This window comes from Mesocricetus auratus, unplaced genomic scaffold, assembly GCF_017639785.1.
Source record: "Mesocricetus auratus isolate SY011 unplaced genomic scaffold, BCM_Maur_2.0 Super-Scaffold_100009, whole genome shotgun sequence".
Taxonomy (NCBI): Eukaryota; Metazoa; Chordata; class Mammalia; order Rodentia; family Cricetidae; genus Mesocricetus; species Mesocricetus auratus.
The window spans coordinates 60,001,340-60,008,526 of NW_024429193.1; the positions used below are offsets into that span (position 1 = coordinate 60,001,340).

Here is a 7,187-nt window from a genome sequence, read left to right on the forward strand (position 1 = left end):
AAAAGAGATCAGGATACCAAGCCCAGTGAATTTCTCATCTATCTCCAATACAAACTAAGCAAGTTCCCACTTATAATAGCAATGGAGATGGACAGTATCTCAGAATAAATGCAATTTAGAATGAGCAAAATCTCTGATTAAAACTGCAATTCTTCTGGAGAATATTAAGAGAAATGACAAGTCAGTCTAGGTTATAGAGTGAGTCTCTGTCTAAAAACAAAAACCAAACTAAAACAACAGCCAAAGCTTAGGGATATATCTCAGTGGCAGAGTACAAGGCCTGTGTTTAATACCAAAGAGAAGGAGGAGGAGGAGGAGGAGGAGGAAGAGGAGGAGGTGACAATAACAGTGACAGCAGTAAGGCATGTTATAAAGGTATTTATTAATTGTCAAATAAAGTAGAGCTGTAAATGCCATGCCATTTTATTAAATTTAACCTTTTTCCTACTTCCATGTGTGTCTTGAGTGTGTGCTGTGTGTTTACATGTGGTGGATATGTATGTTTGCATGTGTAAGGGTACATGTACGTGTGTGAATGATTATGGAGACTGGAGGATGATGTCAGATATCTAGATAGTTCTTCTATCTCATTCCCTGAATCAGGATTAATCAAATCCAGAGCTCAGTAATAAGACTAGCCTCATTATGCAGCTTGTCCTCGGGCAATCCTATATCTGCCTGTGGGAGTGGGAATTACAGGTAGCTGCCACACCAGCGTGCCAGGCTGGAGTTTCCCTAGGCCCTGAGAATTATAACTTTAAAGTCTGAACTTTACATTTGTGTGGAAAGTGCTTTAACCACTGACCCATCTCCTCAGTCCTAATATCTAATGTCTTCTTTCTGTTTCCTTCCTTCCTCCCTTCCTCCCTTCCTCCCTTCCTCCCTTCCTCCCTTCCTCCCTTCCTCCCTTCCTTCCTTCCTTCCTTCCTTCCTTCCTTCCTTCCTTCCTTCCTTCCTTCCTTCCTTCCTTCCTGTCTCTCTCTGAGAGACATTTGGTAGGGAAACTTTAAGGATAGTTACACAACATAAGGAAAAACAGATCAGCGATCAGGAGCTTGCCCTACCAAACCAATGGGAGTTATCCAGCAATGTGGGGTTCAGTTAATGGTGTGATTCTTGTGCTGGTACAGGAACAACAGTAGAATCAGGATAAAGCATCCAGATGGAGATAAATGTATCTTAGACAAGTGAAGAAAGAGTCAATCATCCACTATAAATTGTTTCAAATCTAGATATTCTTGTGGGGGAAGAATACTCCCTAATTCAACCATATCACCCCAAAATGAAATAAATTCTAGACAGAATAAGAGACTGGAGAGATGGCTTAGAAGTTAAAAGCACCGACTGCCCTTCCAGAAGACCTGTGGAATATTTCTATACATTGTATGAATATATGTGGATGTAAGTGGTTTAATAAAGATACTAGCTGGCGGTGGGCCAGTGGTGCAATGGATAACGCGTCTGACTACGGATCAGAAGATTCTAGGTTCGACTCCTGGCTGGCTCGACCTGAAAATTTTGCCGGGCGTTGGTGGCGCGAGTTTGAGGCCAGCCTGGTCTACAGCACGAGTTCCAGGAGAAAAAAAAAAAAAAAAGAAGCCAGCTGGCCAATAGTTGAACAGAATAAAGTTAGGCAGGAGAGCCTAACTGAGAATACAGGGAAGAAGGACAGAGTTAGTAACAGGGAAGGACAGAGTTAGTAGCTTCCATATTTATAAAAGATCATACTGGACCCAGTGTGTTACATGCTTTATTATTGTGCATTTTATTATTATATTCAGTGTTTTAGGTCTGCTTCAGTCTCTAAACTTAGAAACACAATGGAAGCTAGGTATGGTAGCAAACATATTTAATCCCAGTACTGGGAAGCAGGGACTGCGAGTTCCGGGCCAGGCTGGTTTGCTTGGGAATTGCAGGAATCCAAGGCTACATAGGAAAACAAAACAACACAACACAACAAAATACACACAAACGCAGTGGGAATCGCTATCTTGGCTGGGTTAAAGTTATAGATCTGGAGTGGGAGCCCCTGGTCTTTCTGCTTAAATGACCGAGAAGGTGGGGTCCCCACGTTCCGGCACTGTCCTCACCTGATTTGGTTCCGGACCCTTCTGTTCGCCTGGGGCTTCTGTGCTACCACTGATGTAGTTCTCAGTTTTTCACGGGTCTGTATCCCAGTCAGTCCTTGAATTCTTGCTCGCTGAGAAGCTTCACAGGAGGCTGTTCTGGAGATAAGATTGGTACAGGACAGTTGCACACTGGGGTTAGAGCAGTGCATCTTCAAAGTCCGGATAAAACGTGAGAGATAAGCCTTCTCACGCTGTTGCTGGGGATGAGGGGCCACAGCTGCTGGCTTACCTGAGATTCAAAGTATTAACCCTGTGACATCAGCAGTGGGTAAGCAAATTCTCTGAAGTGGTCGTGTGAGTCAGACCCCAAGATGAAGTCTAACTGTGGCTTTCTGGTTTTTTGAACAGTTGGAATTAAATCAGATGGAGGCACATTAGATTCTACAGCAGGATTCTCAGGGGGGTGTATTTTCTGATGCAGTTTCTTCAGGTACAATGATAGTTGGTTTGAGGATGTTTTCTTCACTATTATCTGTTGCATCTGGTTTTCTTCAAGAGGTTTTTCTGCAGGAGGTTCTGAAGCAGCATATGATTCTGGAAAAGGCTTTTCTATGTAACTCATGTCTCCTGCAGATGAAAAGACCTCTCATGCAGGGGAATTTACCAGGCTTCTCACAGCAGAGGATGGTGGACTCTTCGTAATCAACTGGAAATGAGATTTTTTTCTTCTTAAGGTTTTAATGTCTCTTTTCAGACTAGGGTTAGACCCCATCATTCTTTTCACATTGGCATTTGCCCTTTCTAAAACAAAAATGGTGTAAGACAAGTCTTTTCGTCTGTCTATGAACTCAGGTAGGGAATTTGTAGTGGGAGCTTTGTCCACCAGGGATGGTTCTGGGGAAGAAGACATTGCCTCCCCGGGTTCCTTTGGGAGCACCGGCTCTGACTGGAAGGAACTTGCCCCTAACTTGCTGGGCTTCTGCTCCATACTGAACTGCTGCAGCTCTGTGATGGGTGGGCCCCTGAGCTGCCCATCTTTGGTGATGTTCTCCACAGATGTCTGGATGCTCTGCTTACTCCACAGGCTCTTGCCACTCACTTCCTTGAAGTGCCTTTTCTGTATGCTTCCTGTCCCCTTGAGCACTGTCCATCCTGTGGAGCCCTTTCTCTGCTTCTCAGCCTCTGCAAGACTGTCTTCCTCTGTGTGGGCAGCTCCCATCTCTTTTCAACTCTTCACCATTTAAATTCGGGGAGCCAAGCAGTTAGACTGCTGCATAAGCATGACAGTTTTCTTTCTTTCTAATCGCATCCATTTCTGCATCTAACAAACTCTCTAGAAAACAAAGCTTATTCGGTTTATTTTTGTAAGCCAATTTACTCACCTTTGGTACAGGGTTAAGAACAAGTCTCCTTGAATCATTTTTGTAGGGTCCCAGTGAATTATCTGCATTTTGTACACTAGAAAACAGCAGTTTAATGAACGGTATGTTGATATTACATCTTCCAGATTTCCCCCTGAGAAATATGGCAGTATGTAATTTAGGGCACTAATAACATCGTTTTTATCGTTAAAGTCGAATTGTTCATTCATGAAAGCCTGAAGAACTAAGATCATCTTTTTCTGAATGGCCCCTTTCTGGTTCAATATTGAGATTGATGATTGGTACTGGTGCTCTCCTGGGCCTGCAACACCTTCATGAATGGTCCTTCTGGGTCCTCTATAGATGCTTCAACTGTCAAAGATGAATAGATTGCTTTGGATCAGAGGATACTGGCAGCTCTTCCCCAGTCCACAGCCTACCAAATAAATTAGGGGCCAGCAAATACTCGATGGAGTGCCCATTAGTGGAGAGAAAAATAAACCCAGATTTAAACCCATGAAATGGCAATGACAACTAGAGAGGACAGTGCCAGCTAAGTGGCTGCTCAGAACATTCTACAGCAAGCACACAGGGTGTCTATGGAGAGCTGCTCATGTTCAGGCCTCAGTGCAAGCTCAAGGCTGAAATACAGGGTCTCACTAAGTTGCCCATTGGCCTTGGAATGGGTTCTGCATTTGTCTCAGCCTCCTGAATGCTGGCATTACCACCATGGTCACCACACTCAACTTAGAAAAACACTTTAAAAATCATATGATACCAGACATGGTGGCATTCACCTTTGATCCCGACCAAAAAAATTTTTTCCAGTGACAGGCAGATCTGTGTGAGTTCAAGGCCAGCCTGGAATATCCAGCAAGTACTGGACCAGCCAAGCCAACATAATGAGACCCCCGCCTCAACAAACATTAATTAAAATCATACAAGTGATCTGTGGATAGAAAAATTTGAGGCTGAGCACAAATACAGAGATGGCCAATCTAGGCATGTTCCATTAGGAAAGCCAGGTGGCCCTCGCTGCTTCTAGAACCAGAAGTTCTTGGATTCTAAATAAAAGGGCATCACAATGTTAAAAACATCACAGAAGAGAACCAAACAAAGCTAGCTGCACCTGCTTTATTGGTCAGGGGTGCTTGAGACCACACGCATAAAGCCATCTATGGATGGCAGTGCCATAGATAAGTGACCACTGAACTGAGGTACCAAGCACAGTGGATATAGTTCACAGAGGGTGAACATTTATGTCACCCTCCTGTTTCACTCCATCTCTTGCTCTTTTGTGTATGGCACACTTTTTATATGTATATGCTTTTGTTTCTTCAAGACAGGGTTTTACTGTGTGGCCCTGGCTGTCCTAGAACTCACTTTGTAGACCAGGCTGGCCTTGAACACACAGAGATCCCCTTGCCTCTGCCTCCCCAATGCTGGGATTAAAGGCATGCACCACCATCACCACCTGGCTAATATGCACATACCTTTAAAGGATTCATTTTACGTGTGTTTGAGTGTTTTGCCTGTGTTTACGTATGTGTACCTCATGTGTGCCTAGCCCTCAGAGGTTTAGTTAGTGAATGGTAGGGGATTTCTGATATGCTCAATTACAATACATGTTTTCAGATGTATCTTTACTTTTCTAGTCTGGGTTTCACTGTGTAGTCCTGGTTGGCCTGGAACTAACTAAGAATACCTCTTAAGCATCATTTGAAATATCTGTTTCTGACATGGGCATGTTGCAATATTTATAGGTGTCAAATATTTTTAAAAATATGTCTGGAAAGATATAGACCAAATTCACAGTAGTGGTTACCTGTCCTAGTTAGTTTTTTTTCAACTTGACACAAACTAGGGTCATCTGTAAAGAGGGGATTTCAGTTGAGAAAATGTCCCCACTGTGGGCAGCTGGGACACGTTCTTGATTATTGATGTGTGAGGCCCAGCCTGCTTTGGGTGGTGCCTCCCTGGGCAGGTGGTGCTGGAATGTGTGGGAGGCAAAGCAGCCAAGCCAGGCGGAGCCACCAGTAAGCAGGGTTCTTCCAAGGCTTCTGCCTCGGTTCCTGCCTCTGGGTTCCTGTCTTACGTCCCTGTCCCGACTCCTCTTCATGATGAATTACAGCTGTAAGATGAAATAAAGTCTTCCTTCCCTCTCTCAGTTGCTTTTGTTCATCATAGCAAAACAAAACTAATACATTACCTCACAGGTGAAAAATTAGAACACAAGAAAGGTTTCTCTAGACCCGAATATTTAATTTATATCCATTAAGAATGTAATTGTAGGCCAGGTGTAGTTCGGAAATATTAAGCTGCACAAAATAGGCATGTCCTACGATATTTCACTGAGGAAGAAATCACTTACATGAGAAGCCAAGAAAGCTGAAAACCAAAGGTCCCCACACTGCTCTCCAGGGTGAAACTGGAACTAAAAGAGTCTCCTCTTCCTAGCTCTTTTGTCCCCTGTACGTTCTACATACCTGTGACCACACCCAAATGGGCGTGGTCAGTGCTAAGGGTACACGGATCTCTCCCTACACAGGTGCGATGTATGTAAACTTAAGTCAAATCACAATTCATCCCTCACACCCAAAGTTTTCCATAACTGCACAGCCTGCTACAATGGTTAAATGTTCATCACCAGTTCAGCCTACAGAGTCACCTAAGGAGACTATAGCTCAATCGTCAGTACATTTTTTTTTTTTTTTGGTTTTTCGAGACAGGGTTTCTCTGTGCTTTGGAGGCTGTCCTGGAACTAGCTCTTATAGACCAGGCTGGTCTCGAACTCACAAAGATCCGCCTGTCTCTGCCTCCTGAGTGCTGGGATTAAAGGCGTGCACCACCAACGCCCAGCTCTTCAGTACATTTTGAAGTGAGAGATCTAGTTCATGATCCATCCCAGCATCCAAACTACACATTTCACCATCCCAACAGTTATTCAACTGGAGATTACACATTCCACCATCCCAACAACTCCTAAGAGACTACATGTTCCACTGTCCCAACAACTACTCAACCAGAGACTACACGTTCCACCATCCCAACAACTACTCAACCAAAGACTACACATTCTACAGTCCCAAATAAACACACAGGAGGCTATATTATGAAGCTGTTGGCCTTGCTTGTTTCTTACTGGCTAGCTCTGACTTAAGAATTACCCCATAATTGTTAATCTAAGTATTTCTCTTACTGGAGAAGTTTCCGGCATTCTTATCCCTGTGGCAGTTACATCTTGACTCTCTGTGTTTCTCCTACCCAGAGTCCTCCTGGACTCCTAGTCCCACCTATTGCTTTCCTATTGGCCAATAGGGCTTTATTCAACAACCAATAAGAGACAGATATCAGAATGACATCTCCCATCAGAGGATTCTGGAGTTGGAACTTGTAGTCTCTTGCTCAATGGAGCACTGACTTCTTCATAGGGCTTTGTAAGTAGGGCCGGAACTTCTAGCTGGCTCCCAGAAGTTCCAAGCTCTTCAGGAAGTTCTGCAATCTCAACTGGGGCCTCTTGTTGTGTTGATGAAGTTTCCAGCTCCTCAGAGAGCTCTGGGGTTGGAAATCAGGACTCTGGCTTCCTTGTGGAGTCATTTTTGTTGGTCATATGCTAATGTAGAATAGTGGACTGCTGACTCTAGGTGCATGCTCAGAGGTGTCTTTGAAAGAAAGAAAACTGTCCGTCACTCCCGAGGTGGGGAGAACATTTGGGAGGGAGTGGAGGACCCCAGGTAAACAAAGCCCCTGTATCTTC

General features: G+C 44.0%; 1 long non-coding RNA gene and 1 other non-coding gene across 3 annotated transcripts; one reads left to right on the forward strand and one right to left on the reverse strand.

Moving 5' to 3' along the window:
- Positions 1-1,434: 1,434 nt before the first annotated feature.
- Positions 1,435-1,507, forward strand: Trnar-acg. Its single transcript has one exon. It is a non-coding gene; the product is annotated as a tRNA-Arg (tRNA).
- A 257-nt stretch (positions 1,508-1,764) lies between these two features.
- On the reverse strand, positions 1,765-6,665 carry LOC121142217. 2 transcript variants are annotated; one of them, XR_005879194.1, is made up of 4 exons: positions 6,630-6,665; positions 3,452-3,802; positions 2,091-2,225; positions 1,765-1,926 (listed from the first exon to the last, which is right to left on the reverse strand). It is a non-coding gene; the product is annotated as an uncharacterized LOC121142217 (long non-coding RNA). The 2 variants fall into 2 exon arrangements; XR_005879193.1 differs by having other exon boundaries at positions 2,359-3,802.
- Positions 6,666-7,187: the final 522 nt, after the last annotated feature.